This window comes from Danio aesculapii, chromosome 15, assembly GCF_903798145.1.
Source record: "Danio aesculapii chromosome 15, fDanAes4.1, whole genome shotgun sequence".
Taxonomy (NCBI): domain Eukaryota; kingdom Metazoa; phylum Chordata; class Actinopteri; order Cypriniformes; family Danionidae; genus Danio; species Danio aesculapii.
The window spans coordinates 2,051,113-2,061,112 of NC_079449.1; the positions used below are offsets into that span (position 1 = coordinate 2,051,113).

Below are 10,000 nucleotides of genomic sequence, written 5' to 3' on the forward strand. Positions count from 1 at the left end.
GATCGATTGTAGTGAGAGAGCAAAACGATCCGAGGCCGGCTATATCATGGATATGTAAGAGGCATATATCACAATATGAAGAGAGAATTATTAGCAGGGGGGGACGCCATTCCTACCTGTAAATGTGCGTTTTATGTCAAATACGAAAGTGAAAGCATGCTGAAATATTAACAAGAGCTGTTCATCCGTTAGGAAAATTGACCAAACTGCAGTCTTGGTTTATCTGTTATATCTAATAATAATGGCGTGTCACTCATTACAATAAATAAGTACGCATGACAGCAGAGCGGGACCGTGAAACTTTGACCAATGTGACGAGAGTTTACACACACGTGACTTGTTTTAGCTCTTTTGGTCCGTTCAGAAACTTTGCCGTGTGAAAGTGAACCACACTACGAACAAAGAGCAACAATGTAACAATTGTAATCCCTGTTTCAGAACAAAACAGGTGTGAAAGCACCCTTTGACAAATGGTGGTACGGTACGGTTCGGTTTGGTTTGGTACGCTTTTATAGTCGTTTCCACTGTCAAAAAGCGTACCGAACCATACCGTACCACTTTTTCGGCACCCTTTCGAAAGGGTACCAAACACGAGAAAGGGTACCAAAAGGCGGAGCTAGACGCGCAGCTGAACGCTATTGGTTTACAGAGATACGTCATTCGCTTACGCAACAAGCCAGAATGAAAACAAAAAACCCGCCATGTTTAAAATACCCGCACAGCAAGAGATTACAGCGGAATTATAAATACATATAATAACGAGCCATGGTCGACCCGGGCTCAAACAAACCTTGTCGTCATGATAAACAGCCACAAAGCCATGGAGTAGAGCAGATTTACCCTGTGCCGAGAAGTTTTTTTTACGAGGCAGTCTGAGGCGCGAGCGGTTTCGCTTTCTTGCTAGCGCTCGCCGCGCGTCTAACATTATATCTGAAATAACAAACTTCTTGAGCTGATGATAATAACGTGCGCTTGATTATTGATGTGCTTTTGAAACCCGATCCTGTCAGACACTGACAAACGCCAGAGTGAAGCGCGGAAAAAACAAGAGAGGAGCCGGAAAAAAAGGAGCACATTATTTTTTCAGCAGACGTGAACACACTGCCTTATTTAATTATTATTGTTATTATCACCTTTTGGACTAATATGAAATCAGAATGATGGAATAACAGAGGCTACATGTGCTGCTGAAGATTACAGACACAGATAAGAGGTTTACACTGACTGTAGGCTATATATTGTGCTGTTTTTGAACCTAAATACGGGCGAAATGTCTGTTGTGTGTAGTTCTTCTGTAATTGATAACATATCGGAGACTGTAAGGGGCTGTATGTGTTTTTATATGTTCATTTATTTAGTTATTTAATATAATTACAAACGTTACTGTAGGCTGTTTCGCACTGTCATTGATCTGCAGTTATAATCAACTCATTTTCATTGAAAAGTTAGTAATGAACATTTCTACACAAGTATTTATGTGTATGAAGCATCTGTTTTATGAGAAGAGCTTCTCATATGATATGTAAGTGACCCGTACAGCTTAATTGTAGACATTTCCTCGAATGACGTCGACTGAAACTTTCTGTCGTACACCACGCCCACCAAAAGGGTACCCTTGTTAGTGGAAACGCAAGCTTGATAAAGGTGACCCGTACCAAACCAAACCGTACCGTACCGTACCAGTCAGTGGAAACGAGCCATTAAGGTACAATTCTGTTCAATAAAAAGGTACTGCCCCAGGGACAAGGGTTTGTACCTTCTTTGATACAACATTGTACTATTTTTGCCTGAGATTGCAGGCTAGGTGGAATAACGCTATTGACTGATGTTTTGTTGTCAAACTAAATAAAAATCTACATTGTCGATGCTGTAAAAGGCCCTTATGAAACTGAAACTAGTCTCATCAATCTTTCACCGGGAGATTTCAGTGGCTGAACAACACTTCTGTGCAGATAACCCATTCATAACAACACAATCTACATCAGCTCTGTGCGACTAAAATAGTTTTAAAACAGGACATGACCTGTCAAACAGAAATACTTCAGCCATGTTGTCGTCCTTCCTCCAGCGTGCAAAACTCACTCCAATATTGATTCAGGATTTTAACAAGTTTTGATTCAGCTTTTTTTTTTAGCGATGTCTGAACACGCAAACGGCGGATGAACGTCTGCGCAGATGTACAAATCTACATTTGTTGACAGTTTGGGCTAATTATCAGAATTATGGGAATTATCGGTCTTACTAATATTAATTGGATGAACATTTTTTAGTCTTAAGAAATTTTAAAACGCATAGAAACACTCAACTCAACTCAATTCATTTCTATAGCACATAAAACGCATGCAAATATACACAAAAACCAAAATACATGAACTCACATCACATGATTAAAAGCTAAAGAAAATAAGTGTGTTTTCAGTGACCTCTGAAAAGACTCAAAAGTTGGAGCTGTTCTTAAGGAAAGTGGAAGATCGTTCCAGAGTCTTGGAGCTGCTACTGAGAACGCTCTATCACCTCAACATTTCAAGCGTGATCGTGGAACTTGCAGATAGAGACGATCCTTAGAGTGAAGAGATCTCACAGGTCGGTGCATAATAATTAGCTCAGAAATATACTCAGGGGCCAGGCCATGGAGGGATTTAAAAACATGCAACAGAACTTTGTACTGAATTCTAAACTAGATTGGCAGCCAATGTAGAGAAACCAGTACAGGTGTGATGTGTCCTCGTTTTTTTGTGCCTGTTAAGAGCCTGCGTTCTGGACCAGATGCAGTCGCGAGAGAGAGGCCTGACCAAGCGGCAACCTCCCGCTCTCCCTCGGGAAGCCAATACGGAAGTAACTGAAACTGCAATTCATCAAAATTCCGCTAGTCCTGGCTCCATAATAGAGCAAGTCGCAATTGAGCCCACTGTTAGAATGGCCAACTTTACAGCAGAAAAAAAGGTGTTTACAGCCTGGTACAAAGGATGATTTTGGTTCATATAGCTATTATTACCCTCCATGACAACTGTGAGGGGGTGAATTTTTTTATAACTCGTCCATTTCCTTTATATTAGGTTATATTAAGTTTGCATAATTAAGGGCGTGGCCACTTGAGTGACAGCTAGGTCTCGCTGGTCGCCGTTACTTCACCTCAGCTGAATCCGGCAGATGAGCCACTGATCTCGCCATATTCATCGTATTTTTGTTCTGTTTTATGTGGCTTTACACAGTCAGCTGCCTTTTGGACTTATTTCTTACAATTATCAGATGATATGGGATGCTGTGTGCACTTAATTGTGCTCACAAACCATTAATGTGGCCTTGTTTCCCATGTGAGTAAAGTTATATACTTGTATACCATCTCTATAAATGTATTTGTTTTATTTAAGTTCATTTATCATTAATATTTTTCTTTAGACCCGTAAAGAACTCCAGAATCTGACAGATTGATCAGCTGTAGGCTCCAGAACAGTCATCTGAAGCGTTGTCATACAGTGTTATGCTGGAGTTCATCAATAGTCCTGCATTTACTAACACACACTATATTTGAAGTGTTTGGAAGTAATTCGCATTTTCCTCCTGTAGAAAAACGTCGTAAGAGCAACGTTTAGTGGGTCAATGTGTTACTACAGTGTTTTTAAAAGTCTAAACACTTTATTGATATAGTGTACAGCCAAGCACATGTGGTCAGAACACAAACGAGTCGCAGGTAATAAAGTATCAAGCATTTGTTTGGTATCCCGCCGTGGGTGCGATGACGCGCGAACAAAATGGCGACGGTTGGCCGCGCCTACTTGTAGCTTCTTTTGCAGTGTTCAGAAACCTATGGGTGACGTCACGGATGCTACGTCCATATATTTTACAGTCTATGGGCCTGACTCACACACAGATACAATGTGTTGCAATAGTCCAGACGAGAAGAGATGAAAGCATTAACAACCTTCTCCAAATCACTGAGAGAGAGGACAGACTTCAGCTTGGCAGCATATCTATAATAGAAAAAACTAGTTTTGACAACCGCATTAATTTGCCGATCAAATTTTAGCTCAGAGTCAAAGATGACACCAAGATTTTTTACAGAGGAATGTATTTTTCCAGGAGGCAATGACGCCATTAGAATCTGAACCTTTTTGGCCAAAAACAATGCATTCACACTTGTCTTCATTCAGTTGGAGAAAGTTATTTGCTAACCAACATTTCACATAAGCCAAACAATCAAACAAAGCCTGAAGGGAGGATTGATCCCTAGATTTTATAGGGAAGTAGATTTGAGTGTCATCAGCATATAGATCAGGGGTCACCAATCTCGGTCTTGGAGGGCCGGTGTCCCTGCTAGGCTTGTGCCGGTATTCGGTAATGCGATAAATCACGGTAATGAATATGCACGATATTGTTATCGCGGGCACTTCAAAATACCGTGAAAAATAATAGATCCGAATTTATATTCTTAGAACGCGCCTTAGCTTATTTTCCATCAACCGCTTGAAGAAACACTGCGTATATGCTGCGCAGAACTGATGCGCACTCTGATGTAAACAATCCCCGCATGTAGAAGCACTGTGCGCGCGCCGCCGCTGCCACCGCACTACAATCCTCACACGAAAAAGAAGAATGGCGGAAGGAGGAACGCTGCCGACAATTTATCCCCCTTCAGCTTATTCTCCATCAACCGCTTGAAGAAACACTGCGTATATGCTGCGCAGAACTGATGCGCACTCTGATGTAAACAATCCCCACATGTAGAAGCACTGTGGCACACAGTGCGCGCCGCTGCTGCCACCGCTCACTAATCCTCACACGAAGAAGAAGCATGGCGGAAAGAGGAACGCTGCCGACAATTTATCCCCCTTCAAACAAAAAAGTCAGAGGTTTGGAAATATTTTGGGTTCCAAAAAAATGCAGAGGGATTGCTGATCGAAGACGGTTTCCCTTTGCACATTCACTTTGATATAATTGCTCAAGTTTACTTTTATATTGTATATTGTTTTATTTATATTTATTTGTATTTAAATGTTTGAAGTACTTTTAGTTAATTAAACAATTATTAAAGTTACTAAGTTGACGAAACTGAAGTTTTTTGTGTTTTTTTACCTGTTTCTCTAGTAAAATTACAATATCGTGATAATACCGTATACCGTGATAAAAGCTCAATCAATTAATCGCAGCATGAAAATGTGATACCGGCACATGCCTAATCCCTGCAGGATTTAGCGCCAACTTGCCTCAACACACCTGCCTGATTGTTTTAAGTATACCTAGTAAGACCTTGATTAGCTTGTTCAGGTGTGTTTGATTAGGGTTGGAGCTAAAATCTGCAGGACACCGGCCCTCCAGGAACAAGTTTGGTGACCCCTGATATAGATGGTAATTTATGCCATGCTTTTCAAAGATTTTAGATCATTTACTTTAATCATTACTATTGGACTGTGACGAGACTTTCAACCAGCACAACAACACATGTTCCTGAAGACAATCACCTACTGCTGCTGTAAATAATCACTACAGAATAGTACATTTTCACACACACGTTCAAACTGTAGGTAATCTATATTGTTTGCGGCGCCACCTGCTGGACACGTGTAGCTTATTAATTAGGGTCAAAGGTCATACCCTGAGCATTAACAGATCAATACAGTAAGATTTTTGCCCTTAGGTTACACATATTTCACTCCGCATGTAAACACATCAACAGGATTTCTGTCTGCTTATTTTAGAGCTGTATATATTAATGTAATGCTTTCTCACATTCAATTAATCTCCTTATTATTGTTCATTATTAGTTTATGTTAGTAAATGTATTGACTAGTTTAACGTTATTGTAAAGTGTGACCAAAAAATGCACACAGACTGCTTCAATGTCAACAACACAAGTTTGCACTGATGCAACGCAGCCGTAATCATGTTTACCTCCAACAGACCAAGCTGATAAACAATAATACGAACTAACCTGCTTGACTAAAATGTTGTCCGCATGCTGGAGGTGCTGCCAATCCTGACCTTTGGGTGTCGAATCTGCGACCTTCAAACAATCATCCAGCGAAACAGCAGCATCAGCATCTCTGAAGGACAAACACATAAAAAAAAGCACAAGAGTTTACATCACGGTCAAGGACAATTCTCAAAATGAAGACACAGATTGGTAAATATTCTACGTAATCAGTGTCGGGATAATGCATTAGGGAAAACTCAGAAAAATAAACTAAATTAAAATAATCTAAAATAAAATAACATAACATAAAATTTAGCTTAATATATTGAATAAAATTGAATTAAATTTAATTATTTTATTTAAAATAAAACATTACATTAAAAAATATTACTGAAAAGTATTGTAATATCAGTTTAAGTAAATTAAGTACATTAAATGAATTTATTTTAATTTATTTTAAATAAAAAAAATTTATAAACTGAATAAAATGAATTAAATTAATAAAATAAATAAAATTAATGTATTTTACTTAAAATTTAGCTTAATAAACTGAATACATTTAAATTAAATTACTTTTATTTTATTTTAAATAAAATTACTTCAATAAATTGAATAAAATATAATTAAATTAAATTATTAAATTGAATTAAATTTTATTTAAAGCGAAAATATTTTTAAATAAAATTTAGTTCAATTATTAAAATAAAATTGATTTTAATTTAATTTAATTAATAAAATTAATTAAATTAAATTATTTTAATTTATATACAATAAAATAAAATTTTGCATCATTAATTCAATACAATTGAATTATATTAATACATTTTATTATTTAAAAAAATAAATAAATAATGATAAAAAATTAAATAAAAGTAGCAGGACCAGCCCAGGAAGTCACTTCCCAGGAGTCACTCGTCCATTTATAACCAAAATTATATGCAATTTAGGTGCAAAGCACTTATCCATACTTTTGGGAAACATTGTGCAATACTGAGTGTGCTCCACACAAGTGAGTGGGCTTGACAAACCACCTGTGGGAAACTCTTTTGCTCTCTGTTTGTTTGAAAAAAAAAAAAAGTTTAATAAATTGAATAAAATAAATGATAAAAAAGTTAATTATATTATAAAACAAGAGTTCAATAAATTCTATAAATTAAAATAAATTATAAACAAATTATATTATGAGTTCAATAAACTGAATAAAATAAAATATATTACAGAAATAAATTACAAAATAAAATAGTTTATTAATTTGAACAAATTTAAATTAAATTAATAAATTGAACTAAAATTAATTGTTTTATTTTACATAAAATAATAAAAAATAAATTGCATTAAAATCAAATAAAATAGTTAATGATAACTGAATGAAATAAAATAAATAATAAAAATAAATATTATTATAAAATAAAATAGTTTCATATTTTTTTTAAATGGCAATAAATCTAATTATTTTATTTTATATAAAATAAATAAACTGAATTACATTAAAATATATGAATTGTATTATATATATATATATATATATATATATATATATATATATATATATATATATATATATATATATATATATATATATATTAGTATTTTCAGCATGTATGTACTACATCTCTGATGATTTGAAGTGCTTCTTTTATTCACTTGTAAGTATCTTTGGATAAAAACATCTGCTAAATAAATAAATGTAAAACACTACTTAAGGTCTTTAAAACTCAGCGCTTTATTGATGTTTCTGTGTTATTGTCTGACAAATTTACCAGCAATGTCTAAGAGAAAACTGTATTATGTATTTAACACTGTATAAAAGTGACCACAAGTGTGTTAAAACCAAAAGTGTGTTAAATATCTGCCCTCCAAAGTCTGTAATGATTTAATGAACTCAGAAAGCTGTAAAAACTAATAGCCCCTAAAATCCAGCACAATCATGCACTTAAAGAAATATGAGTTTTACATTCCAGCAGTTAATATTCTCATTAAACCCTCTTTAATCGGCTGGCATCACACCCTTCATTGTCGTTTTCTTCTTTTCCCTCAAGTCCACTTGTAATATTATTAAAGTTTTCTCAACCAAAAATGTGTTGTAAATTACTATAACAGTCCATGTACCTGCCTTTTCAAAGCCCAGAATAAAAACACTTTATTCTGATGACCCCGAGGATTTAAAGCAAATGCCATCTAAAATAATATTACAATCTACACTCACCGGCCACTTTATTAGGTACACCTGTCCAATTGCTTGTTAACGCACATTTCTAATCAGCCAATCACATGGCAGCAACTCAATGCATTTAGGCATGTAGACATGGCCAAGACGATCTGCTGCAGTTCAAACTGAGCATCAGAATGGGGAAGAAAGGGGATTTAAGTGACTTTGAATGTGGCATGGTTGTTGGTGCCAGACGGGCTGGTCTGAGTATTTCAGAAACTGCTGATCTACTGGGATTTTCACGCACAACCATCTCTAGGGTTTACAGAGAATGGTCTGAAAAAGAGGAAATATCCAGTGAGCGGCAGTTCTGTGGGTGCAAATGCCTTGTTGATGCCAGAGGTCAGAGGAGAATGGCCAGACTGGTTCCAGCTGATAGAAAGGCAACAGTAACTCAAATAAGCACTCGTTACAACCGAGGTCTGCAGTAGAGCATCTCTGAACACACAACACGTCCAACCTTGACGCCAGCAGGATAACACACCATGTCATAAAGCGTGAATCATCTCAGACTGGTTTCTTGAACATGACAATGAGTTCACTGTACTCAAATGGCCTCCACAGTCACCAGATCTCAATACAATAGAGCACCTTTGGGATGTGGTGGAACGGGAGATTGGCATCATAATTGTGCAGCCGACAAATCTGCAGCAACAGCATGATGCTATCATGTCAATATGGAGCAAAATCTCTGAGGAATATTTCCAGTAACGTGTTGAATCTCTGCAACGAAGAGTTAAGGCAGTTCTGAGGGCAAAAGGTGTACAACCCGGTACTAGTAAGGTGTACCTAATAAAGTGGCCGGTGAGTATATAATGACTTTTATGTAAATATAGGTTAAAATGTCATGTATTCCTGTGACGTAAAGCTGAGTTTGCAGAATCTTTACTCCAGTATTTCATGATCATTAGAAATCAGTGAAGATTTGATTTATTGATAATAAGAATTCCATACATTTATATAGTGCTTTTCTAGACACTCAAGACACTTTACACATTTTTGGGGGGAACAGTGGTTTATGTGAATGCTTGTTCATTTAACGCTGTCAATCATTTCCCAAAAGTGCATACAAACAGCCGCTTTATCACACGATCACGACATTCTGCATCACAACTGCACTATTTATAAAACTTGTGAATTTATGATAAAACAAGCCGCACAGACACCTCCAGGATGAATGCAGTGTCAGATGATGGAGCTTTATGCTTAGCACACTGTAAAAAATCAATGTTAATGAACACTTTCTGTGTTTTATATGTGTTTTGGGTTTATTTGTGGTGGTGAATTGCATTATGGGATGTTGATCTCTGCTCTGTTCACTTTTGATGTTGAAAATTCAACTCTACAGTTTAACAAAGTGACTTTTTTTTTACATTTTCGGAGTTTGAAATAATTTAATGCATAAGAAATAATAATATGTAAAGAAATAAGCCTGTAAATTAACAGAACATGTGCTACAGCTTATTACAAGGTTTCTGTAACGTAATATACAACACCAACCCAGACGATATAGCACTCTAATCTATTACACATGATCATAAAAGTCACTTTTTACTTTATTTGAAGGTTAAAAGTTGTCAGAGGAAAGCTCAAGCTCCCATAATGCAATTCAGAAGCAAAAATAAAGAGCGAAAATGTAAAATATGAATCACAAAACATGGGAAACTGCTACTTTATGGATTTTTTTTATAGTGTAGTTTAGCCCAGAGGTTTTCAACCTTTTAGGACACACGCCCCATACCCTGCCCCCCTACCCCAAGGTAATTTCACTCGCGCCATCTTCCACTGTCAATAAGTGTGAGCCTTGGCTACGGCCAGACAGAATCTGCAGACATTTTTTGCTATTTCTGCGGAGAATTTTGAGAAAGATCTGCGGATTT

The 10,000-nt window shown here is 36.3% G+C and overlaps 1 protein-coding gene across 1 annotated transcript in view; it reads right to left on the bottom strand.

Moving 5' to 3' along the window:
• Window positions 1–10,000, bottom strand: part of lrfn1 (leucine rich repeat and fibronectin type III domain containing 1) — a 371,292-nt gene that overhangs the window by 184,487 nt on the left and 176,805 nt on the right. The window contains exon 3 of the mRNA XM_056473176.1: window positions 5,930–6,041. The gene's annotated coding sequence lies outside the window, so the exon portion shown is untranslated. The remainder of the gene's footprint in view (window positions 1–5,929; window positions 6,042–10,000) is intronic.